Genomic DNA, 27,802 nt, shown 5'->3' with positions numbered 1-27,802 from the left:
ACCCCTTGTATGGGTCAAATACTAACACTGGCATTTGCCAGGGGAAATAACAAAGTAAGGAAAAATAAAAGTGGAATAAAGGCTGGAGAAAGTCTCATAAATCAACCCACACCATTATGCAGAGCTTTTATGGAGAAATCAGTAGAAAGAAATACAGAGTTACATAGAGGTGAAAGTTAAATCATTAAAGGGGCCCTTTTATGGCAAAACTGAATTTCCACTTCCAGCAAGTTTTTGACTGATTCATATGGAATGGTAGAAAGGAAATGAACTTCTTTCCTGTTTGTGTTCTGCTTACTTATCTAAGTCAACTTGGAATTTTGTTTCTGAGACAGGGTTTACTTTGTCACAGAGGCTGTAGTGTGGTGGCATGACCTTGGCTCACCATAACCTCTGCCTCCCAGGTTCAAGCAATTCTCATGCCTCAGCCTTTCTAATAGCTGGGATTACAGGCACCTGCCACCATGCCTGGCTAATTTTTGTATTTTTAGTAGAGATGGGGTTTCACCATGTTGGCCAGGCTGGTCTCGAACTCCTGGCTTCAAGTGATCCACCCGCCTCGGCCACCCAAAGTGCTGGAATTACAGGTGTGAGCCACTGCTACTGGTTAATTTGGTATTTTAAACAAACCTTCTCCAGGCGAGTGGCTGTAGGGACTAAAGTAAGATTTACAACTTTAAAGAGAGAAAGAGAGAAGAAAGAAGGGGAGTTGAGAATATATTTTATCATTTAAAAATATTGGATGGGCCGGGCACAATGGCTCATGCCTGTAATCCCAGCACTTTGGGAGGCCAAGGCAGGTGGATCACCTGAGGTCAGGAGTTTGAGACCAGCCTGGCCAACATGGTGAAACCCATCTCTACTAAAAATACAGCAATTAGCCGGGCATGGTGGCAGCGCATGTAATCCCAGCTACTTGGGAGGCTGAGGCTGAGGAGTCGCTTGAACCCAGCAGGTGGAGGTTGCAGTGACTGGAGATCGTGCCACTGCACTCCAGCCTGGGTGACAAGAGTGAAACTCCATCTTAAAAAAAAAAAAGTTGGATGGAGGTGACAAGATGGCCAACAGACGCAGCCAGGGAGCATCTCCCAGTGAGAGAGACCAAAATATTGAGTAAACCAACATCCTTAGGATGGATCTTTAGAGAGAAAACACAGAGTAATAGAGAGGTGAGGCAGATACTGAGGCTGAAGAGGGAGGAAGCTGGGAACCCTGCACAGGATTGCAGAGCACCAGGACTGGTTCCCGGGCCTGAATAGCTCCTAAGGAAGGGTGAGTGAAGTGATGGCGGGGTAACCCACTCTCACCATGGACCTCTCAGATATTAGCTACAAGAAGTCCCATGACTCCCACAGATGTTTGAATTGCCAAGGGAACCTGCCTGGAGAGTAGGCAGAAACAGCGCTCCAGGCTGTGCAGAGCCAAGGAGGTTTTGCACATGGGGCAACTGCAGCAAAATGTGGCCACAGGCACCCATCCCACAAGATTCTCTGTCTTCCTCTGAGTAGCTCTAACCTTGGCTGGCTGCTGGGCCAGGAGAGAGTGGGGCCATCTTTTCTGTGGGACCGGGGCACATCTGTTCTGCATCTCCTCTGTCCCCTGGCCCCTCCCAAGGCCCTGCCTTGCCACTCCTGCAAGAGCAGGTACACAGCACGGCCTCCACTGCCCAGGCAGAGTATTTTCTTCGCTGGCCTAGAGCACTCCAGCTTCCCCAGCACAACCAGGGCCCAACGCAGAGGACAAAGCCGCAGGCCAGATCCCAATGCCCCTGGGTTGCAGCACATAGCTCAGAAGTGGCAGGCTGAGATCTGTGGCCAGTGATTAAGTGGGAGAGGAGCCTGCACACTCAGAACACTGAGAGGAGTAAAAGAGGGTTCCTGGACAGTGCAGGAGTGGCGTATGCCTCCCTCCAAAGTGCCAGTCTAGGAAGGGTGAGGCCTGTCTGGCAGCCAAAGCCTCTGCCTGAAGGAGCCCTGTGGCCTGGAACACCTAATGAAGGCAACGTTGGCATGGTGCCAGTGTTAGGAGGGAGCTCCCCTAAGGCAGGGGAATGAACCTGGTGGGGAAGTCATCTCTCTTCCCTCCCCACCACAGAGCACTGCAGTAAACCCACTGAAATACGGAAGAGCTACTCAGCTAAATAAGAGCTTATCTGTTGGCCATTACTCTTAAGCACCTTCTACTGGATGACAGCCCAAGTTACAACATCAAAAATATTCTTCCAATATACATCATCTGTGAAACACAGGGCAAGAATCTAGCCACAAATAAAGATCTTGCACAGAGTCTTGGCTCTCTGAAAACACCCAGAAACAAAGCCGATTGACTATACTCAACTTACACCACAGAACCCTCAAGGGAAATGAAGTATATAAAAACAACATCCAAATGACAGCAAATCCAAAAAGACAAAGGAACACCAGTCCTCTTAGATGAGAAAGACTCAGCAGTAAGAACTCTGGCATTCCAAAAAGTTATAATGTCCCCTTACCTCCAAATGAGTGCATTAGCTCTCCAGCAATAGTTCCTAATCAGAGTGAAATGACTGAAATGACAGACATAGAATTCAGAATCTGGATGGCAAGGAAGCTCATTAAGGTTCAGGAGAAAGTTGAAATCCAATCCAAGGAATTCAAGGAATCTAGTAAAATAACACAATAGATGAAAGATGAAATAGCCATTTTAAGAAAGAACTAAACTGAACTTCTGGAATTAAAAAATTCACCACAAGAATTCCATAATACCATTAGCATTAACAACAGAATAGACTAAGCTGAAGAATCTCAGAGCATGAAGATCAGTTCTTCAAATCAACTCAGTCAGACAAAAAATAAAAAGAACAATTTAAGAAAATGAACAAAATATCCAAGAAATATGGGATTTTGTAGAGACCAAATCTATGACTCATTGACATTCCTGAGAAGGAAGAAGAGAGAGTAAGCAACTTAGAAAACACATTAGAGGATGTAATCCACAAAAATGTCTCCAATCCCACTAGAGAGATTGCAAATACAACAAATACAGAGAACCACTGTGAGATACTATACAAGGTGACCAGCCCCGAGACACAAGGTCAACATGAAAGAAAAAAATCTTAAAGGCAGCTAGAGAAAAGGGTCAGGTCACTTACAAAGGGAACTCCATCAGGCTAGCAGTGGACCTCTCAGCAGAAATCTTACAACCAGAAAGGATTGGGGACCTAATTGCAGTATCCTTAAAAAAAAAAAGCATCTCCAACCAAGAATTTTGTATCCTGCCAAACTAAGCTTCATAAACAAAGGAGAAATAAAGTCCTTTTCAGACAAGCAAACACAAAGGGAATTCATTACTGCTAGACCAGGCCTATAAGAAGTCTTTAAGGGAGTGCTAATCATGGAAACAAAAGAACAATACCTGCTACCACAGAAACACTTAAGCTCGTAGTCCGTCAACACTATGAATCAACTACACAATCAAGTATACAAAACAACCAGCTAACAACACGATGACAGTATCAAAATCTCACATATCAGTATTAACCTTGAATGTAAATGATCTGAACACCCCACTTAAAAGGCATAGAGTAGCAAGTTAGATAAGAAGACAGCATCCAATTATCTTTCATCTTCAAGAGACTCATCTCACACATAATGATACCCACAAGCTCAAAGTAAAGGGCAGGAGAAAGATCTATCATGCAAATGGAAAACAAAAGAAGGTAAGAGTCGCTATTCTTACATGAGATGAAACAGACTCTAAACCAACAATAGTCAAGAGGACAAAGAAGGGCATTACATAATAATAAAGGGTTCATTTGAACAAGAAGGCTTAATTATTCTAAATATATATGCACCCACTATTGGAACACCCAGATTCATAAAACAAGTTCTTGACCTATGAAAAGGATTAGAGAGCCACACAATAATAGTGGGAGACTTCAACACCTTACTGACAGTGTTAGATCATGTGGCAGAAAACTAACAAATTCTGGACTTACACTTGACACTCAACCAATTGGACCTAAATAGACATCTACAGAATACTCCACCCAACAGCTACAGAACATACATTCTTCTCATCTGCACACAAAACATATTCTAAGTTTGGCCACATGCTCAACCATAAAGCAAGTCTCAATAAATTAAAAAATATCAAAATCATACTAAGCACATTTTAGGACCACAGGGCAATAAAAATATAAATCAATACCAGGAAGATATCTCAAAACCACACAATTGCCTGGAAATGAAGCAACTTGCTCCTGAATGACTTTTGGGTGTACAATGAAATCAAGACACAAATCAAAAAATTCTTTTAAATCAATAAAAGTAGAGACCCAACATACCAAAATCTTTTGGATGCAGCTAAAGCAGTGTTGAGAGTGAAGTATATAGGGCCAAGCACCTACATCAAGTTAGAAAATCTCAAATTAACAATCTAACATGTCACCTAAAGGAACTAGAAAAAAGAGGATAAATCAACCCAAAATCTAGCCGAAGAAAAGAAGTAAAATTGGAGAACTCAATGAAATTGAAATGTGAAAATCCATACAAAAGGTCAGTTTAGGAGAGCAAGCGCCGGGCATCTCAGGTGCGCTCCTTGGGCCTCCAGTGCCCGCTTCTTGGGCAGCAGAGGCTCTTCCACCCTGCTGCAGGCAGAGGTGCTAGATCTGGACGAGGATGACCTGGAGGTGTTCAGCAATGATGCCTCATTGATGGACATGAATTCCTTCAGCACTATGATGCCAACATCCCCTTTATCAATGATAAACCAAATCAAGTTTGAAGATGAACAAGATTTAAAGGAATTCTTCATCATAGTTGATGAACCTGAAAGTCATGTTACTACAATAGAAACTCTCATCACGTATACGATTATTACTAAGACATCTTGTGCAGAATTTGACTCCAGTGAATTTAAAGTTAGGAGATGGTATCAAGATTTCCTTTGGTCAAAGGGAAAACTTTAAGAAGCACACCCCACTCTGATTATTCCACCATTGCCAGAAAAATTTATAGTAAAAGGAATGGTGGAACGCTTTAATGATGAGTTCATTGAGACATGCAGGAAGGCTTTGCATAAATTTTTGAGCTAATTGCTGATCATCCAACTTTAACATTTAATGAAGACTTCAAAATTTTTCTCACTGCACAAGCTTGGGAACTCTCTTCTCACAAGCAGCAGGGTCCTGGATTGCTAAGCAGGATGGGGCCAACAGTCAGAGCTGTTGCATCCTCAATGAGAGGAATTAAAAACCACCCAGAAATCTAATTAAACTAAAGAGCTTCTGCACAGCAAAAGAAACTACCATCAGAGTGAACAGGCAACCTACAGAATGGGAGAAAATTTTTGCAATCTACCCATGTGACAAAGGGCTAATATCCAGAATCTACAAATAACTTAAAATTACAAGAAAAAATCAAACAACCCCATCAAAAAGTAGGTGAAGGATATGAACAGACACCTCTCAAAAGACGACATTTATGCAGCCAACAGACACATGAAAACATGCTCATCATCACTGATCATCAGAGAAATGCAAATCAAAACCACAATGAGATACCATCTCACACCAGTTAGAATGGCGATCATTAAAAAGTCAGGAAACACCAGGTGCTGGAGAGGATGTGGAAAAATTGGAACACTTTTACTCTGTTGGTGGGAGTGTAAACTAGTCCAACCATTGTGGAAGACAGTGTGGCGATTCCTCAACTATGTAGAACTAGAAATACCATTTGACCCAGTGATCCCATTACTGGGTATATACCCAAAGGATTATAAATCATGTTACTTTAAAGACACATGCACATGTATGTTTATTGCAGCACTATTCACAATAGCAAAGACTTGCAACCAACCCAAATGCCTATCAGTGATAGACTGGATTAAGTAAATGTGCATATATACACCATGGAATACTATGCAGCCATAAAAAAGGATGAGTTCATGTCCTTTGTAGGGACATGGATGAAGCTGGAAACCATCATTCTGAGCAAACTATCACAAGGACAGAAAACCAAACACTGCATATTCTCACTCATAGGTGGGAACTGAACAATGAGAACACTTGGACACAGGGCGGGGAACATCACAGGGTGGGGAGTATCACACACAGGGGCCTGTTGTGGGGTGGGAGGAGCGGGGAGGGATAGCGTTAAGAGAAATACCTAACGTAAATGATGAGTTAATGGGTGCAGCACACCAACATGGCACATGTATACATATGTGACAAACGTGCACGTTGTGCACATGTACTCTAGAACTTAAAGTATAAAAAACAAACAAACAAAAATTAACCTTAAATGTAAATGGGCTAAAAGCCCCAATTAATTTATTTTTTATTTTTAAATTTTATTTTACTTATTTATTTTTTGAGACAGAGTCTCACTCTGTTGCCCATGCTGGAGTGCAGTGGTGCGATCTCAGCTCACTGCAAGCTCTGCCTCCCAGGTTCATGCCATTCTCCTGCCTCAGCCTCCCAAGTAGCTGGGACTACAGGTGCCTGCCACCATGCCTGGCTAATTTTTTTTTTTTTTTTGTATTTTTAGTAGAGACGGGGTTTCACCAAGTTAGCCAGGATGGTCTCGATCTCCTGACCTCATGATCCGCCCTCCTCAGCCTCCCAAAATGCTGGGATTACAGGTGTGAGCCACTGTACCCAGCTAAAAGCCCCAATTAAAAGACCAAAAACAAACAAACAAAAAAACCACCCGGGAGAGTTCATGGAAATGTATAACTATTAAAATTTTTAGCCAGAAAACAAATTTGATAGATAAAATTTCTCAGAATTTTCAAGGAAGGGAATATTTTGATGAAATGAAAGAATATGGTCCAATTCATATTCTTTGGTCAGTGTCAGAAGAGGATCTGGTTGATAATCTAAAAGATGTTGTCAGCTGCATTGACAGATGCTGTAAGGCCACTGAAAAATGGATGTTTGGACTCTCAGAGGCCCTGCTTCTTCTTGTACATGGGTACGTGCTTTGTAGTGAAATATTAGTGGGTGTTATGAAAAGAAGAGACCAAACACAGCAGAACTGGGTCCCAAAGTTGAAGCTTTGACCTATAAAAAGGCAGATAGTGATCTGCTTACAGAGGAGATTGGAAAACTTGAAGATGAAGTGGAATATGCTAATAATGCCCTGAAAGCATAATGGGAAAGATGGCAACAAAATATTCAAAATGATATCCAGTTAGCATTTACAGATATGGCTGAGGAGAGTATCCACTATTATGAACAGTACCTTGCTACATGGGAACCATTCCTTACATCACCAACCTCCACTTGGAAGACGCCTCTGAAGATAAACCTTAATTCCACTGAGGACTTCTGTTTAATCTTTGGGAGACAGCATTTATCAACCAAAGTTATTCTTTCTGGATCTGCCATGTCCTTTATCAAGTGCATGAAAAATGTTTTATACTATCTGGAAAAACCAACAACTTGAAACCTCAGGTACTCCAGTTCATTGATATGAATTTGAAGATATATCTATATATCTATTTGTATGGATATACATCTATACATATATATGTAGATACAGAGAGAGAGAGATTTAGCTTGGTTTTAATTATGTTCTTAAATTTGTATGCCAATAACTGTATATAGATTTTTTTGTTAAATATTTGACTGTGGAACATGATATTTTAAATATGTTGTAAGGACTCAGTTTAATAAAATGTTTAATATGAAAAAAAGATCAAGGTAACCACAAGTTGGTGCCTTGAAATAATAAACAAGATCAATAGACCACCACCTAGATTAACAAAGAAAAAAGAGAGAAGATGCTAATAATCACAATCAGAAATGACAAATGTGACATTCAGCTGATCCCACAGAAACACAAAAGACTCTCAGAGACTATTAGGAAAGCCTTTATGCACAGAAATTAGAAAATCTATAGGAAATGGATAAATTCCTATGAACACACAAGCTCCCAAGATTGGTCCAGGAAGACAAAGAAAACCTGAATAGATCACTAATGAGTCCTGAGGTTGAATCAGTAATAAAAAACCTACCAGCAAAAAAAGCCCTGGATCAGAGAGATTGACAGCCAAATTCTGCCAGACATACAAATAAGACCTGGTACCAACCCTACGGAAAATATTCCAAAACATCAAGGAGGAAAAACTCCTTCCCAACTCATCTATGATGCCAGCATCATCTTGATACCAAAACCTGGCAGAGACACGTGAAAAAACAAAACTTTAGGCCAATATCCCTGATAAACATAGACGCAACAATCCTCAACAAAACATTAGCAAACTGAATCCAGCAGCACATCAAAAAGTTCATTTATCATGATCAAGTAGGCTTTATTCCTGGGATGCAAAGTTGATGCAAAATACACAAATCAATATACATGATCTGCCACATAACCATAACTAAAAACAAAAACCATATGATCATCTCAATAGATACAGAGAAAGCTTTTGAAATAATACAACATCCCTTTATGGTACTAACCCTCAACAAACTAGGCAGCAAAGGAACATATCTCAAAATAATAAGAGCCATATATGACAAACTCACCCTCAACCTTATACTCAATGGGCAAATACTGGAAACATTCCCCTTGAGAACTGGAACAAGACATGGATGCCCACTCTTGCTACTCTTTTTTTTTTTTTTTTTTTTTTGAGACAGAGTCTCGCTCTGTCACCCAGGCTGGAGTGCAGTGGCCGGATCTCAGCTCACTGCAAGCTCCGCCTCCCAGGTTCACGCCATTCTCCTGCCTCAGCCTCCCGAGTAACTGGGACTACAGGCGCCCGCCACCTCGCCTGGATAGTTTTTTGTATTTTTTTTTTTGTAGAGACGGGGTTTCACCGTGTTAGTCAGGCTGGTCTCGATCTCCTGACCTCGTGATCCGCCCGTCTCGGCCTCCCTAAGTGCTGGGATTACAGGCGTGAGCCACCGCGCCCTGCCCACTCTCGCTACTCTAATTCAACATAGTGCTGGAAGTCCTAACCAAGCAGTCAGGCAAGAGAAAGAAATAAAAGGCATTTAAACAGGAAAAGAAGAAGTCAAACTATCTGTCTTCACTGATGATATGATTCTATACCTAGAAAACCCTTACAACTTTACTAAAAGGCTCCTAGAACTGATAAACGACTTCAGTGAAGTTTCAGGATACAAAATCAATGTCAAGAGCGTTCAAGCTCAGAGCCAAATCAAGAATGTGATCCCATTTACAATAGCCACAAAAAGAATAAAATACCTAGGGATACAGCTAACCAAGAAGGTGAAATATCTCTACAAGGAGAACTATAAAACACTGCTGAAAGAAATCAGAGATGGCAAATAAATGGAAAGATATTCCATACTCATGGATTGGAAGAATCAATATGGGTAAGATGGCTATACTGCCCAAAACAATTTGCAGTTCAACACTATTCATATCAAACTACCAGCATCATTTTTCATAGAATTAGAAAAAACTATGCTGCAATTCATTTGATACCAGAAAAGAGCCTCAATAGCCTAAGTAGTCCTAAACAAAAGTAACAAATCAGAAGGCATCCCATATCTGATTTCAAACTATATTACAAGGCCATAATAACCAAAACAGCATGATAGTGGCACAAAAACAGACACATACACCAATGGAACAGAATAGAGAATCCAGAAATAAGGCCACACACCTACAACCATCTGATCTTCAAAAAAGTGAACAAAAATAAGTAATGGGGAAAGACTCCCCGTTGACTAAATGGTGCTGGGATAACTGGTTATCTATATGCAGAAGAATGAAACTGGACCCCTACCTATCATCATATACAAAAATCAACTCAAGATGAATTAAAGACTAAAAAGTAAGACCTAAAACTGTAAAAATCCTAGAAGAAAACCTAGGAAATATCCTTCTTGATATTGGCTTTGATAAAGAATTTATGGCTAAGTCCTCAAAGGCAATTGCATCAAAACCAAAAATTGACAAGTGGGATGTAATTAAATTAAAAAGCTTCTGCACAGCAAAAGAAACTATCAACAGTGGACAACCTACATAATGGGGGAAAATATTGGTGAACTGCATCCAGCAAAGGTCTAATATCCATAACCTATAAGGAACTGAAAAAACCTATAAGGAACAAGCAAAAACCAACACCATTAAAAAGTGGGAAAAGGACAGGAACAGGCACTTCTCAAAAGCAGACATACAAGCAGCCAAAAACATGAAAAAATGCTCATCAATACTAATCATCAGAGAAATGCAAATCAAAACCACAATGAGATTTCATCTCATACCAGTCAGAATGACTTGTTAAAAACAAGTCAAAAAATAACAGATGTTGGTGAGGCTATGAAGAAAAGAAGACACTTATAAGACCATGTTCTTTGCAGTAACATGGATGCAGCTGGAGGCCATTATCCTAAACGAACTAATGCAGAAACAGAAAGCCAATACCACATGTTCTCACTTATAAGTGAGAGTGAACATTGAGTACACGTGGACATAAAGACAGGAACAATAGACACTGGGGTCAATGAGAGGGATGAGAAAGAGAAAGGGAGACAAGAACTGAAAAACTTCTACACTGACTAAACACTTATACGCTGCTGGTGGGAATATAAATTAGTCCAGCCAGTGTGGAGAGGAGTTTGGAGATTACTGAAAGAACCAAGAGTTGAACTGCTATTTGACCCAGCAATCCCATTACTGGGTGTATACACAAAGGAAAAACAAATCATTCTATCAAAAGGACACATGCACCCATGTATTCATCACAGCACTATTCACAATAGTAGACATGGATTCAACTTAGGTGTCCATCCATGGTGGACTGGACAAAAAAAAAAAATGGTACATGTATACCACAGAATACTATGCAGCCATAAAAAAGAGACCATGCTCTTTGCAGCAACATGGATGCAGCTGGCAGCCATTATCTTAAGCAAACTAATGTAGAAACAGAAGGCCAAATACCACATGTTCTCACTTATAAGTGAGAGCTAAACATTGAGTACACGTGGACATAAAGACAGGAACAATAGATGCTGGGGCCAATGAGAGGGATGAGAAAGAGAGAGGGAGACAAGGACTGAAAAGCTACCTACTGGGTACTGTGTGTCCTGCCTGGGTCAGCATCACACAGTATGCCCATGTAATAAACATGCTCGTGTATTCCCTGATTCTAAGAGTTGGAAAATGAGAAGTCTATACACAGCTTTCCTTACATGTTAAGAAGATTTTGTTGTAGTTTTTAAAGTTATATATGCAAGAGTTTAATGAGACTAGTTGCCTTTACAACAAACAACAGCAGTGCTCCACTCACTCCTATCTCTTCCTGTTCCCACCACCTTCATCTTTTTGCAAATTCATCTCATGTTTACTTACATATTTACTTTTGCTCATTCATTTCATGTTTACACTTTTTTTGTTTTTGAGACAGAGTCTCACTCCGTCGCCCAGGGTGGAGTGCAATGGCACAATCTCGGCTCACTGAAGCCTCCACCTCCTGGGCTCAAGCGATTCTCCTGCCTCAGCCTTCTAAGTAGCTGGGCTTATAGGCATGCACCACCATGCACGGCTAATTTGTTTTGTATTTTTAGTCGAGACAGGGTTTCACCATGTTGGCCAGGCTGGTCCCGACTCCTGACCTCAAATGATCTGTTGGCCTCGACCTCCCAAACTGCTAGGATTACAGGCGTGAGTCACCGTACCCAGCCTACTGAATATACATTCTTAAAAATCCCCCTTTCAGTAAGATACTTCTGCCCTCACCTATGCTTGTAGTCTTCCAGTCCAGAAACTCTCTCCAGGAAATAAAACGTGGGTAGGGGGAGGGCAGTTATTGGTTGTGTCAAGGTTGAGGTGGGGGAAGGAATCTTGGGACCAAATAATTTTTTTAGAAGCTCTCTCAACCAGTTCTTATTTTAGCCGCTGTCTCTTCCTCGTCACTGCCACCAATTTGAACAGTATAGGTCAGGGTAGCTGGGCTTTCCCTACTACCAGTTTAAGATTCAGCTGTCTTAGCTTTGCTGAGTCAGTTACACCTTTCTTTGTTACTTTTTCCTTTCAGTTCTTCTTGTTCTTATGGCTTTATGCTTTAAGAAAAGTCCCTCTCGGCCGGGCGCGGTGGCTCAAGCCTGTAATCCCAGCACTTTGGGAGGCCGAGGCGGGCGGATCACAAGGTCAGGAGATCGAGACCACAGTGAAACCCCGTCTCTACTAAAAATACAAAAAAAAAATTAGCCGGGCGCGGTGGCGGGCGCCTGTAGTCCCAGCTACTCAGGAGGCTGAGGCAGGAGAATGGCGGGAACCCGGGAGGCGGAGCTTGCAGTGAGCCGAGATCGCGCCACTGCACTCCAGCCTGGGCAACAGCGTGAGACACCGTCTCAAAAAAAAAAAAAAAAAAAAAAAGAAAAGTCCCTCTATTGTCATTTTAATATGTATTAGTCCATTCTCATGCTGCTAATAAAGACACACCTGAGACTGGGTAATTTATAAAAAATTAATGGACTCACGGTTCCACACGGCTGGAGAGGCTTTAAAATCATGGTGGAAGGTGAAGGAGGAGCAAAGCACTTCTTAGATGGTGGCAGGAGGGAGAAGAACAAGTGTCCAGCGAAGAGGGAAGCTCCTTATAAAACCATCAGATCTCATGAGAACTAACTCACTATCAGGAGAACAGGATGGGGGAAACTGCCCCCATGATTCACTTATCTCCACCTGGTCCCTCCCATGACACGTGGGGATTATGGGAACTACAATTTAAGATGAGATTTGGTGGGAGACACAGCCAAACCATATCAAGGGATTAAAATTAGAAACACATGTTCAGCCTGCTACTATTGTTATATTCATCCAGATGCCCAGAAAACGTTCCAACTATGGGTCAAGAGATACCGTTCCTATTACTGAATCTCAAACATCAGCTGAAGCCAGGAAACTAGCAAGAAGATAGCATAAAAGCTCAGATCTTAGACTCTGGAATAACACCTGAGGTTGAACCCTGTGTCTGTCATTTGCTGGGTTTCTGACCTTTTGACGTTTCCCTAAGCTCTCCCAGCCTCAGTATTTTTCATCTGTACAACAGAGATAATAATGTAGCTAATTAATGAGCTTAAAGTATATACACATATATAACGTTCTTACATTGTCTAAATTCTAGAAGACAGTAAATGCTCAATAAGTGGAGGTAACTTGGGTGCCCAATCAAAGACAGTCAGAAAAGGGAAACCGTATAAACAATTCCACGTTACTGAGCACGCATTACAAACCAGACACTATGCTAGGCACCGGGTATATAATGAAGACAGAACATGTAGAAGGTTAGCCTTCAAGGAGCTTAGAGTGTGGTCATGGAGAAAACAACATATAAGCACAAGCAATATATAATTACAATGTGTGATAAGTGCTATAAAAGAAAACAGAATGCCATGAAAGGGAATAACAAGGGGGAATTCGTTTGGATTAGCTGTTGGAAAAAAATCTCTTAACGAGTGAGAATAACACATATGCGGAATCCAGACTAATGCCGAAGTGGATCAATAAAACGCACATGCTTTTTAACCATTCAAAGTAAATTAATATTAACCTATAATATACAGGTCAAAGGCATTAGAGATGTGACCTTGCTGTCAAGTCATTTAATTTCTCCTGGCCTTAATTTCCTCATCTATAAAATACAAGTTGGACAAAATAATCTCTCAACTCACAGCTTCTACAAGTTTATGCAAATTTAGGAATGTAAGAACATTATAAACAAAGTTAAAAATCAAGAGAACAGGCTGGCCGTGGTGGCTCATGCCTGTAATCCCAGCACTTTGGGAGGTCGAGGTGGGCGGGTCACTTGAGGTCAGGAGTTTCAGAACAGCCTGGCCAACATGGTTAAACCCTGTTTGTACAAAAAAATACAAAAATTAGCTGGGTGTGGTGGTGCATGCCTATAGTCCCAGCTACTCAGGAGGCTGAGGCAGGAGAATTGCTTGAGCCCGGGAGGTGGAGGTTGTGGTGAGCCAAGATCGTGCCACTACACTTCAGCCTGAGCTCTAGAGCGAGACTTTGATCTCAAAAAAAAACAAGAGAACAGATTTTTTCCTTTTAGTGTTCTCTATTATATATTTGTACTGAATTTTTACTGAAGCATAAATATTGTTTAGAAGTGATAAAGCTAGTAGTGAAACATCTTTCCTCCCCATCAATCTCTTTGCAAGGATAACCCTCACTAATTCAGGCCTGACATGTCACTCTTTATATGTTCTGAGTATATGACATTGTGCTCTCAGACACGAAAACCATAAATGTATACAACACTGGAAGATAAGTGACCAAATATTAATCATAGTTAACATTGCTATTTTCTGCTTAATTGGTCCTTAACTTTTTCTCCTTTTCCACAATTTGCATATACTACTTTTATAATTAAAAAGTTAATTATTCAAATAAAATAATGTTTACTGTGATGAATAATACAAAAGCATGTTATCTCTTATTGTCAAAGAGAAAAGAGAGCTATCCATTTGATTAAAAATATTGCGTGGAGATAGTTCTAGCTAGTAATTACATTTTGCCTCCACCAAATTATTTGTGAAAATTTATTCGGTTACTTTTTACAAAAGTGACAGCAAGGCCATGTTTCAATTTCTGATTGCCATGTTTAATATTCATAAAAGGAAGTGCTAGCTTTTATCAGCAAGGTATTCCTTTCAGTAATGAGTTCAGGGGCAGATTTCTTTAAAAAGAAACATTTCTCTAACATTTTTCAGTAATTAGTAGAATTGAGAATTTATCAGACTTGGAAGAGGGATGGTGGATCTCCATTCTTGTCTAAGTTTTTAATCTTCTTAATATCTTGGTTTAATTGCTTTTTAGGGATTATAAAAAGATTGGTAGGATCTAGCATCTATCTATCTATCTATCTATCTATCTATCTATCTATCATCTATCTATCTTCTCATTAAATGATCCATTTTGGATTCCTCTATCATCAAATTATGGCAGGACTATGCTAATTCTTTGAGAAGTTCAGGTAGAATTTCATGATGTCATCTTGTTAATGAAACTTCAAGAGATTGGGGATGTTTCGCGAATGATGTAGATGGGATCAATGGCTGGTTACCTGGAGTTATTACAGAGGCTCATGAATCCTTATTCCTACCAAGCACAACTTAAAGGACTGAACACATAATATTTACTACTATTTTTCAAATATTTATATATGCTATGGCATTTAATATAATGTGAATTCATTTAAAACTATTCAACCATTTTGTCAGTATGCATGTTGTCAATAATATTTTTTACAAGATTGGGAATTATTTATGTAGTGAAATAAACACTTGATTTGAAATCTGTATTTCAAATGACCATAAATATTACTTTTATCTATACAAGGTAAGATTCCGTTCTGGGTTGATCATTTAACTAGTTGTGTGGGTCATTTATCTTTCCTCATTTGAAAAATAGAGATAATAATACAAACTATTCTTACAGGAATTTTATGATTCTCAAGTGCTTTGAAGATGCCACATACTTTGAAGATATTGGATGTCACTATGATGACAGCCATTTTCATGATCATTTATATAATGATATGAAGCGTAATAAGAGAGTTGAAAAAACTAATCCCAACCTCAGGTTTAGAGAATCAAATTCGAGTTTTCTTATTTTTAAGTTCATATACAATTATATTTTGCTGTTTCCTGCAATAATAATTTATTTTAAGAATAAAAGTAAAATTACTTGGTCAGCATGACTGAATGAGTATATGCAGAAATCTCCACCTTCCGTCCTACACATATAGAAATGAGAGATAAAATATTAAACAATATATACAATCACACTAAAAAACAATTGCAAAAAACCCACCATAGACACATTTAGAGAGAGAAACTACAGAGATAGTAGAACCTGAAGATCCACAGTTCTTGGGAAGCTGGGAATGAAGACAGAACAAACATCAGTGCCTTCATGAGATCAAGAGTTAAATGTGCTCCAGACTTGATGAGAATGGAAATCAGGTTTTTCAATCAAGAGACAAAGAGCTATTTTCTTTGCTTTCAAATATCAAACATGTCCTGTGTTTAAAAGGCAACTGAGGCCGGTTGTAGTGGTTCACACCTGTAATCCCAGCACTTTGGGAGGCTGAGGCAGGCGGATCACCTGAGGTCGGGAGTCTGAGACCAGCCTGACCAACATGGAGAAACCCAGTCTCTACTAAAACTAGAAAATTAGCCTGGCTTGGTGGTGCATGCCTGTAATTCCAGCTACTTGGGAGGCTGAGGCAGGGGAATCACTTGAATCCGGGAGGTGGAGGTTGCAGTGAGCCGAGATCACGCCATTGCATTCCAGCCTGGGCAACAAGAGTGAAACTCCATCTCAAAAAAAAAAAAAAAAAAAAAAAAGGCAGCTGAAATAAATCTGAAATAAATTTACCTATCATTGGAAACCTATTACTTTTTTTTTTTTTTCCTTTTTTTTGAGATGAGTCTCACTCTGTTGCCCAGGCTGGAAGGCAGTGGTGCTATCTTGGCTCACTGCAACCTCCACCTCCTGGGTTCAAGTGATTCTCCTGCCTCAACCTCCCAAGTAGCTAAGATTACAGGTGTCTGCCACCATGTCTGGCTTTTTTTTTTTTTTTTTTTTTTTTTAGAAGAAATGAAGTTTCACCATGTTGGCAGGGCTGGTCTTGAACTCCTGACCTCAAGTGATCTACTCACCTTGGCCTCCCAAAGTGCTGGAATTACAGGCGTGAGCCACCATGCCCAGCCAACTTATTACTTTTAATTGAAAAAAACAATTACTTTTAATTGTAAAAACTGCAATTACTTTTCCACCGACCTAATACCTCTGTTCAAGCCTGGTAGCTGAAACAGACGTTTCTGCATGAGACTGGAATTTGAGTTTGTATAATATACTTGGTTGTAATTGGGTTGCCTGAATAGGTGGGAATCCAAAGGCAAGATTATAGTGTATGACTTGGTTTGAGAACAGATAACTGGTGAGGCAAAATATAGGAGAAACCCTTCACTGAGGATGAACTCTCAAACCAAAAGAATACAAGGAAGCTCAGTGTCATGAAAAGTAGTCAATAGAATCTATAAATAAGAAAATTCATAGCCAAGGAAAGAGGGCTAATAGAATAATCTGAAAGGGGCATGAAGTTGAAAACTGTCAACCTCCCCAAAATAAAAAAAAAAAAGGAGGACATGAAGTTTAAAATTATCAACCCCTCTGCAATAAAAGCCCTCCAAAGCAAATTTATTATCCATAAAACAAGACTAAGTATTTATGAAAGCAGAAGAGGAAGCTATGAAAGAAAACTATGGGAAATCTTGAAAATAAAATATAGTCACAAAATTTAAAAATATAATGGGTGGGCTAAATAGTAATTTTAAAAGAGTCAAAGAGAAAATGAATTAGAAGATAGAACAGAAAAATTTCTCGGGATGTAGAGATAAATAAAGATGTGGAAAATGAAAGAGGATTTGGGAAATATGGAAGAGAGATAGAATGAGATACAAAGTCATACAAATAAGTTAAAGTCTTAGAAGTCACTAGCAAGAAAGGACAGATCATCTACAACGATACATCAATCAGATCAGCAGCAAACTTCTCCGCCACAGAAATGGAAGCCAGAGAACAACGGAGCCATTGCTTCAACGTAGCGAGGGGAAGTTAGTGTGAATGAAATTTAATAGTCAGAAAAATATCAGTGAAGAGAGAAGTCTGAAGAAAGCACATATTCAAGTATATGAGGACTAAAAAGGCTTACTACATACTCTTAATGAAAGAATTATTAAAAGATGAACTTTGGCAAGAACAAAAATGAACTCAGAAGGAAGAAGTAGAATGTGAGAATCCTGGGTATGACAATACATTCAGAAAATATCTCAATAAATAAATGTTAATTAAATAATAACAATCTTTCAAAAAACATAGAATATATAGCTTCTATATAGACTCAAAGGAGGGGAAAAAAATGAAAAGACAAATCAGACAAACAAAAATAACAACAAAACCAACTTTATGAGACCAGACAGCAAAGAAAAGGAAGAACAATGTGGCAAATAGAAAATGCAAAATAAGATGTTAGAAATGTTTCATAACAATCCAATAAATACTAATAGGCTGAATCTACTCATTTGAATATAAACACTAAGATTGAATCTTAAAAATGTAGATATGTGCAACTTATAGAGATACTTATAAAAGTAAACTATATAGAAATGTCAAAAATAAAGGGATTTAAAAATTATCAGGTGAATATTAATCAAAAGACAGCTAGTACAACATTATTTAAACAAGATAATACAGAATACAATGAAAAATATTGAATAACAGGAAAAAAATTCTTAAATTGGAAAAAAAATCTCATCAGAAATACGGAAATATAACCAGAAAGACTCAAAAATATAAATTAAAATATTCCAAATTACAAGAAAAATATATAAATCCAGTCACTTTGGTAGAGTTTAATATACCTTGCACAGAAATAGATCAATCAAACAGATAAAAATTAGTAAAAGTATTGGAGATTTGAGAAATACGAATAGAAAGTTTGCTCTAATGGATATGCACTAAATCTTAGTTTTGATCATCAGAGAATACACATTCTTTTCAAGTACAGAGAAGATTTACATAGATTTATTCCATATTATGCCCCAAATACAGTTTCATAAAACTATAATAATTCATACCAACTAGAACACATTCTTGGCAAATGAGTAAATAAAATTAGACCTAAATAATAAAAAAGAACCAAAATGTTTATATATTTGAAATAAAACCGAAACAGGCTAAAAATACTCCCGTGTAAATAATTTGTGATTAAAAAGGAAGTCCAAATGAAAAAGATGTAATATTTAAAGATGACATACCAAGAGTGCTACCATACTGAAACATACCGAGAGCAGCTAAATTAGAATGTAGGAAATTTATAACCTCAAGCGCGTATACTTGGAAAAGAAAGAGGAAAAGAAAGAAAAAACTCCAGGCATTTAAATAAAGAAGCTAGAAACCGGACAAAGAATAAACCCAAAGAAAATAGAAGGAAGTAAATGATAAATGTAAAAAGAGAAATTAATTGAATAGAAAACACAATAATAAACAGCAAGACTTGGCCAGGTGCGGTGGCTCATGCTTGTAATCCCAGCACCTTGGGAGGCCGAGTCTGGTGGATCACCTGAGGTCAGGAGTTCGAGACCAGCCTGGCCAACATGGTGAAACCCCGTCTCTACTAAAAATACAAAAATTAGCCAGGCATGGTAGCAGGCTCCTGTAATCCCAGCTACTTGGGAGGCTGAGGCAGGAGAATCGCTTGAACCTGGGAGATGGAGGTCACAGTGAGCTGAGATCATGCCACTGTGCTCCAGCCTGGGTGACTGTGAGACTCCATCTCAAAAAACAAAAAATAAATAAAATAAAATAAATAAAAATAAACAGGAAGACTCATTAAGAAGGAAACAAAAAAGAAAGTAAAATGAAATAATACTAGGAAGGAAAAGACTTACAAACAATGACAATCCAGTAGCAACAACCACCCCTAGTATCCAGATGGTACTCTCCAAATGCCATTTCTCACTGAAAGGAATCAGGGGCCTTTCACAAAATGGATAATTTCTAGAAGGAGTCATTTCAAAAGGAGGACATAAAAGCCATCTTTAAGGTGCCACTGGCCTAAGATGGAACAAATTTGAACAGTAGAAAGAATTAATCAGTGGTTATTGGTTGAAACATCAGTAATAAAAATCCTCTAGTTCATAAAGGTATTAAGAAATCCTCACTGGTAACCACTGGAGGTTAATAGGACATCAACTCATTAATATGCAAATTGATGTGCAAAGGGGAAGAATAAAGCATTTATCCTGGCTTCCTATCTGAACTATATTTTTGGGATAATCAAATAGATTCAATGAAGGGAAGTGCTGTAGGGAAGAATTTATGTGAATATATGTAGATATGTTACATGTATAGATAGAATTAATGTTACCTGTTTGCAATCCCCATTAAATAATAGATCAAGGCAACAATTACTAAAGGCTTCTAAAACGATCAGAACTTGCTGATCAGTCTTAGCAACACTATAACTTGGAGAGCCAGACATTATCTGCCTCGCAGTCTTCTGTAATAAGAAGTATGCAGCACCAACTGCGAAGTATTCTTGCTATTAAAAAAAAAAAAAAAAAAAAATTGAACCTGAATCTAATCACCAGTTTAGAGGAACTTAGGTCTAACTAGCATTTTGTGGAAACTACAGAAGCTAGAGGAGCAAGTTAAATAATGTCACAGGGAAACAGTGCCTCCAATTCAGAATGTGGACATCATACAGGATAGAGGTATATTTCTCTGACAAAGAAATGCCATAAAAAAAGAGAGGAAACTGTTAGAAAATAAAGACTTATTAACCAAATATACCACATGGACTTTGGATCCTAATTTGGACAAACTGTAAAGAGACACTTTTGAGACAATCAGGGAAATTTTAATATAGACTGACTATTAAATAGAATTCAGGAATTATTGTTAATTTTGTTAGATATGATAATGGTGTAGTGGTTCTATTAAAAAAGTGTTATCAGTTAAAGATGCATATGAAATGATCATTATTTCTGGGATTTCCACAGAAATACTCCAGAAGAAATAATGACAGAAAGAAAGAAAGAAAAGGAAGAGAAAAAGAGAAAGAAAAAGAAAAGAAAAGAAAAGTGAGGGGAATAAGAATAGCGTAACAATATAGGCAAAATTTTATTAATTATTGAAACTTAGGATTCATTATATTATTTCTTCTATTTGTGTGTGTTGAAAAGTTTTATTATAAAAAGTTTTAAACTGAGGGAGCATAAAATAGGTAAGAGAATAATTGAAAGTCTAGGAGAATATAATAAAAAGTGATATTAATAAAATTGCAAAAAAATTAAATGGAAAGTTTTCTAATAATACAATAAATTGCCAGAATTGACTCAAGAATAAATAGAAAACCTACTAAGTAGAACCTATAACCATACAAAAGTCATGAAATTAGTAGTCAAAAATCTCCTCTGACACTCCAAAAAGGTCACCAGGCTCATAGTTCAATGGGCCACTTGTAGCAAACCTTCAAAAGAAAAAGTATAGATAATACAGTTAATCCTTTAAGAATATGAGTTTGAACTCATGTTCACTTGCATGTGAATTTTCTTCCACCTCTGCCACTCCTGAGACAGCAAGACTAACCTCTCTTCATCCTCCTCCTTCTCAGCCTACTCAATAGGAAGAGGAAAAGGAGGAAGACCTTTATGATGACCCACTTCCACTTAATGAATAGTAAATATATTTTCTCTTATTATTATTATTATTTTTTTTTTTTGAGAAGAAGTCTCACTGTCGCCCAGGCTGGAGTGCAGTGGCGCGGTCTCCGCTCACTGCAAGCTCCGCCTCCCAGGTTCCCGCCATTCTCCTGCCTCAGCCTCCCGAGTACCTGGGACTACAGGCGCCCGCCACCACGCCCCGCTAATTTGTTTGTATTTTTAGTAGAGACGGGGTTTCACCTTGTTAGCCAGGATGGTCTCGATCTTCTGACCTTGTGAACCGCCCGCCTCGGCCTCCCAAAGTGCTGCGATTACAGGCGTGAGCCACTGCGCCCGGCCTCTCTTACGATTTTTTTAATAGCATTTTCTTTTTCCTAACTTACTTTATTATAAGAATACAGTATGTAATACATAAAACATACAAAATATGGGTTAATTTGTTTATACAACAGACTATGTTATGGGTAAGTCTTCTGATAGTTAAGGTAAGGTACAGGTATGGTAGTTATGGGAAAGGCTGTTAGTAGTTAAGTTTTAGGGAACTCAGAAGTTATAGGTAATTTTTCAACTGTGCAGGTGCTTGGTGTTCCTCACTCCCTTATCGTTCAAGGGTCAACTGTACCTATTTTACACACACTGTTTCAGAGAAGAAAGAAAGAGGGAAACCTACTTATTAAATTAAGGTAATCTGGATGCTAGGTCTAAAGGAATCAATCATAGGAACTTGGATTATGCCCCAAACTCGTATCAGCTGTTTTATCTGGGGAGGTAAGAAGGGGGATAGACATGGGAATGGTGGTTCAATGAGATCTCAGCTTGATTTATAATATTTTAATGCTTTTATTTAAAAAGACATGAAGCAATATGACAAAGACATTAAGAATTGTTAATTTCATGTAATAGAAACATTTTATTTTTTACTGTAGTAAATTTTTACATTTTTTCAAAAAAAATCTACAGCAAATCATAGTTTGCTGTTCAACAGCAGACAAAACCATCTCTTTAAAGCATATTATTAATATGTGCCAACCTAATGAACAGCTGTCAGACCTGCTCAGTGGTAGGAAGCCTAGCATGTACTATTTTTAGATCAAGAAATTCTGAGTAGTTCAAGTTACTACAGCTCTTGTAAACATCTCCATCTTTTCTGAGCATAAACTGACGAAAGATTAGAACATTTTATTTTGAAAACATTTATTTGCCATGACTCTTCAGAGTTGAACAGTTATTAATGACTCACTTTATGTTTATACATATATTTAAGCACTCTTATGGAGTGCCTACTGCACACTGTACACTACATGGCTAGCACTAAGCCGGTAGAGGTGAGTGACGCAATCCCTATTCATAGGAGAGGAGATGAATAAGAAAGTCAATGCTGACTATATGGTGAAATCCGTAGTGTATAGGGCTAGGGAGATCTCAGAGGTTCATCCGTCCTAACCTAGAAGATCAGGGGATGTGGCCCTTGAATTAAGTACTAATCTTAATCATCAAATAAGGGTAGGAGTCATTGAGGGAAAAAAGAAAGATGCTCTGATTAAGAGGAAAGCATATGTAAACAAGGAGACTCTGGAGTGTCTCAAGTCCAAGATTTGTCAATGCATGTCTCACGTGCAAACGGAGCAGGTGTGATGGAAGTTGATTTGCTCTGGGAATTTAGGCACCTCCTGAGAGAGAATTCATACTAAGAGAAGAAGGGTGATGCCTATTACTTCTACGTATTCCCTAGCTGAACTTCCCCATTAACTCATGTCTGTGCAGACACTGGAGTGACAGCAAGATAGTATTCCTTTAGTACTTGTGATGGTGAATTTAATGCATCAACTTGACTGGGCCAAGAGGTGCCCAGATTAAACATCATTTATGGGTGTACCTGTGAGGGTGTTTCTGGAAGAGATTAGCATTTAATCAGGGACTACGAAGACTGCTCTCACCAGTGTGGGTGGGCAGCATCCAATTCATTGAGGGCCCAAATACAAAAAAAGGCAGAGGAAGAGTAAATTCTCTCTTTTCTTGGTCTGGAACCTCCATCTTCTCCTGCCCTTGGACATTGGTGCTGCTGGTTCTTGGGTCTTTGAACTCTGGGACTTACACCCTTGGTTCTCTTGGTTCTCAGGCCTTCAGACTCAGACTGAATTATACCACTGACTTTTCTGGTTCTCCAGCTTGCAGATGACATACTGTGGGTCTTAGGCTCCAAAATCATGTGAGCCAATTCCCATAATAAATCTCCTCTTAGAGGTCTGTATATGTCCTACTGGTTCTGTGTCTCTGGAGAACCCTGATTAATACAGTATTTCTCAACAGGTTGTAACACACAGAAAGAGACACACTTCTCCACACCTACCCCAGTTTTGCTCCAGAAGTAAGTGTACTTTCGTACCTCCAGTGGTCAAAAGCTTTGGGACCCAGCATAGATGGCTGCAGAGAAAAGGGTTCCTTGTAGTCGTGGACAATGCCCAAGGCAAGCAGTCGTGGTGCTTGGCAGATGTGATTGTCCGTAGAGGAAGTGGCAGGATGAATGTCTGGTGTATGTGTTGGTTCTCAGCCAGTGTGGTAGGACTAAAGGGTTGACTGTAAATGCCTGATGAATGCTGTCAACATCTAATAAAAAAAAGGAATCCAATAGGAGGAAAGGAAGAAAGTGTTTACTGATTGGATTTTTCTTTTCCTTCCTTCCTTCCTTCCTTCCTTCCTTCCTTCCTTCCTTCCTTCCTTCCTTCCTTCCTTCCTTCCTTCCTTCCTTCCTTCCTTCCTTTCTTATTTTTTTTTTTGAGATGGAGTTTCACTCTTGTTGCCCAGGCTGGAGTGCAATGGCATGATGTCAGCTCACTGCAACCTCCGCTTCCCAGGTTCAAGCAATTCTCCTGCCTCAGCTTTCCGAGTAGCTGGGATTACAGGTGTCCACCACAGCGCTCGGCTAATTTTTTGTATTTTTAGTGGGGACGAGGTTTTACCATGTTGGCCAGGCTGCTCTCGAGCTCCTGACGTCAGGTGATCCGCCTGCCTCGGCCTCCCAAAGTGCTGGGATTACAGGCATGAGCCACCATGCCTGGCCCTGGACTTTTTTTTTTTTTTTTTTTTTTTTTTTTTTAAAGAGACAGGGTTTTGCTATGTTGCTCAGGCTGGCCTTGAACTCCTGGGCTCAAGAGACCCTCCTGCCTCAGCCTTCTCAATAGCTGAGATTACAGGCACACACCATCGCGTCTGACTTGATTGGACTTTTGTCGTACAAGAGGTATACCCCCTGATGACACAGATACAGTTGGTGGCCTGAGGGATGTGCATATTTGGTTTTCTGTTCTACACTGCCAAATGGGGTAAGAACCAGTGAAATGCAAGCTACATAGAGTAGGTCTGAACCACTTCTCCAAGATAAGCTGCCCAAATTCCGAGAATACTAGCCCCTGGCAACTCCACATTCTCTCTCACTGTAAAAGTGTAAAAGGTTAGGTTACTCCCCAGCCTGTCGAACATGTGCCTGATTGCCTTGTGAGATAGCATGTCCCTAATCCAAAAGGAAACCTAGCCTAGAGCTTGGATCCAGCTCATCTTCTTCCACATTGCTGCAAACAGGCAGTTCAGTTTTCTCATTACTCACACAGAGAGCAGAGATAGATTTTCATGATTCTTGAGGACTCTATTCTCTCTGCTTTAATAGCTAAAAGCTAAAGCCAAATGAACTTGTTCACAGAGAACAACAAGCAGTTTTATCTGGTCCTTATTATTCTTGCTGTAACTGCAATTGTGTTATTCTGACTGACAGATTCCCAGAAGAGATTCAGTGAAAATACCCTTGATCGAATTCACAAAGGAACAGCATGTTTCAAGTGGGCGTGTCTGGCTAGAATCTCCCTGAACAGTTCAGTAACAGCACATCAAAAGACTGCTGAATTCTTATTTCCCATCCAAAAAATAACAAAGCCAATCTGAAATCTGGAAGTGTTCTGAGGGCAGATGGTATTAGCCTAGTAGTAAACATATTTTTGGCTGCTTTTTTTCTTTTTTTCCCCCTGGTAACTATGTTTAATGTGCTGAGAGAAAGCCGTTTGTTTACAGAATCTTATTATAGAGCAGAAATATACTCGTTCCAGAGAAGAAGAGTTTAAATGGTTCCAAGTCAAATGATGCTAACAGGTGTCACCTCACCAATCCAGGACTTAGAATGGGTTATTATAAATAGGAGTAACACATATTTTTTTTTGGCCCTTTTTCCCACCTATTATGCAAGACTCCATACCACTATAATGTTCCTCCTGATTATTTCCAGCAACTTCGTGGGTGGCTCACGTGGGCTCATGAACAAGTACTGTCAGCTATCACATACGGCCTGTCATTTTCTTGCTCTTGAGCTCTGGCTCTTCTCTGCTGCTGTCTGCTGCTGAGGCCTGCAGAGATTAATATAAATGGCAGGTGAGTAATTATTGGACAGTCTTGCTGCTTCTGCCAGGCTCCGTGACACTTCCATTGAAGGACATTACACCACTGGTTCCGTGGATATGCTGAGGTCTGCGAGATGACACTTGCAGGGAGAATCTCTCTCTCCCTTTCAGTGCTACATGCTGTTGAGGTTAGTTGTTAAAGAGTAAAGAGTTATGGAGTTTTTGCCCATAGTCCTCTCCCCTACTAGGTCAGGCTCTAGAGAAGTAGAATGGGCAGAATGTGAGTGTGGCGGCTATGGGAATGCACCTCTCAGAACTGACTGCACCATAATGGAGGTGGGCCCAGCTGCTGTGCTCTGAAATCACAGTCATGTTTACACGGAGGCCAGCTTCCCACAGGCTGCTCCCAGTCGATAACTGAGCATGGGAGGAACACTAAGGCTGACTCATCCCTGGGAGACACGGAGCACCTGTAACAGGAGATTTTGACTTGAGGTTTCCTGATGGCCCTATCGGACTTTGCCTAGCACTGCCATCTAAGATGCTGCCGCCCAGTCTTCTTGTCCCCTTGCCCTCTCTCCTCTTGGGGTCAGACCTGGATTGCTGTTTGATGACTAGCTCAGTTTCCCCACTCCCTCCTATTTTCTCTCAGAGTCATTTCCCTCAATATGTTTTTCTTTTGCACACTTAGTGGCATCTTGGCATCTGCTTCTCACGGGACTGAACTAACACAGGGAAGGTGTGTTCCTTGCTATGGAAGCATAGTCTGTTCTCCCTGTTGCTGACCCTTGTGTATCTTTTTTTTTTTTTTTTTTTTTTTTTTTTTGAGATGGAGTCTGTCACCCAGGCTGGAGTGCAATGGTGCCACCTTGGCTCACTGCAACCTCTGCCTCCCAGGTTCAGGTGATTCTCCTGCCTCAGCCTCCCAAATAGCTAGGACTACAGGTGTGTACCACCACGCCTGGCAGATTTTTTTGGGTTTTTTTTGTATTTTTAGTAGAGATGGGGTTTCACCACATTGACCAGGCTGGTCTTGAACTCCTGACCTTAGATGATCTGCCCGCCTTGGCCTCCCAAAGTGCTGGGATTACAAGTGTGAGCCACCATGCCTGGCCCCATGTGTATCTTCTTGATTCAATTCCCTACAGAAGAGTTTCTTCTGGGAGGCTTTGAGGTCCATGTATGAGTAGCTTTGATGTTGACCTTGACTTCCCCATTGACGTTTGCCATGCTCAGACACATGTGGACATCAGCAGGGATATGAAGTGATGGGGGCTCAGCCTCCATCACTCAAAATGCATCATTCAAAATGCATCAATGCTATGCGTTTTGGAGCATCTACTCTGCTTCTTCACTGGTTCGGGGCACAGCTAGAGAAACGAAAGAAATACAAGCAATTGTGCCTTTGAAGTTTAAATTCAGTTAGTGAGACAAAAATCACAGTTGTTACAAGTGGGTAATGACACAGGTAATAATCATTTATATTTTCAACAAGGATTTATTGTTCACCTGCCAGGATTCAATGTGTAACCAAAAGCTAAATTTTATGGCATTCTTTTTTAGGTGCGATAGAGTATTGCAGAGGTGTCTGCATGGGGGAAAAGTAGTCTCCTGATGGGGAGAAACAAACAAACAAAGAGACTTCTAATTTCTCTTGCTTTGTGCCTCATATTTTATTTATTTATTTATTTATTTTTGAGATGGAGTCTTGCTCTATCCCCTAGGCTGGAGTGCAGTGGTGCAGTCTTGGCTCACTGCAATCTCCGCCTCCCGGGTTCAAGCGATTCTCACGCCTCAGCCTCCTGAGTAGCTGGGATCACAAGCATCTGCCACTATGCCTGGCTAATTTTTGTATTTTGAGTAGAGATGAGGTTTCACCATGTTGGCCAGACTGTTCTCAAACTCTTGATCTCAAGTGATCCACCCGCCTCAGCCTCCCAAAGTGCTGGGATTACCGGTGTGAGCCACTGCACCTGGCCTCATATTTTAAAATGTTTATTAGTGTGCTGCATAATAAATTAGTACAGTAGCACCTGCACATAATCTATTAAAAATACCTAAGTTTTCTGTCAGTGATCACAGTAAAATTTTTTATCAATAAAGTGCACAATCAAAAGGAGGTGGAGGCGCCTGGGCTAGAGGATGCTTTCATGGTTGTGCTGAATGCACTATCATGTAGTGGTTGGAGCTCAGGGCTGGGTCCAAA

The 27,802-nt window shown here is 39.8% G+C and overlaps 1 long non-coding RNA gene and 1 pseudogene across 1 annotated transcript in view; one reads left to right on the top strand and one right to left on the bottom strand.

Moving 5' to 3' along the window:
• Positions 1-12,614, bottom strand: part of LOC112428834 (uncharacterized) — a 69,789-nt gene extending 57,175 nt beyond the window's left edge. The window contains exon 1 of the long non-coding RNA XR_011611041.1: positions 12,446-12,614. This is a non-coding gene — a long non-coding RNA (uncharacterized lncRNA). The remainder of the gene's footprint in view (positions 1-12,445) is intronic.
• LOC105493662 (sorting nexin-7-like) lies at positions 4,679-7,294 on the top strand (annotated as a pseudogene).
• Positions 12,615-27,802: the final 15,188 nt, after the last annotated feature.

This window comes from Macaca nemestrina, chromosome 12, assembly GCF_043159975.1.
Source record: "Macaca nemestrina isolate mMacNem1 chromosome 12, mMacNem.hap1, whole genome shotgun sequence".
In the NCBI taxonomy this organism is placed as follows: Eukaryota; Metazoa; Chordata; class Mammalia; order Primates; family Cercopithecidae; genus Macaca; species Macaca nemestrina.
The sequence above is the reverse complement of the archived record's forward strand: the minus strand, read 5'-3'. Positions and strand labels throughout refer to the sequence as shown.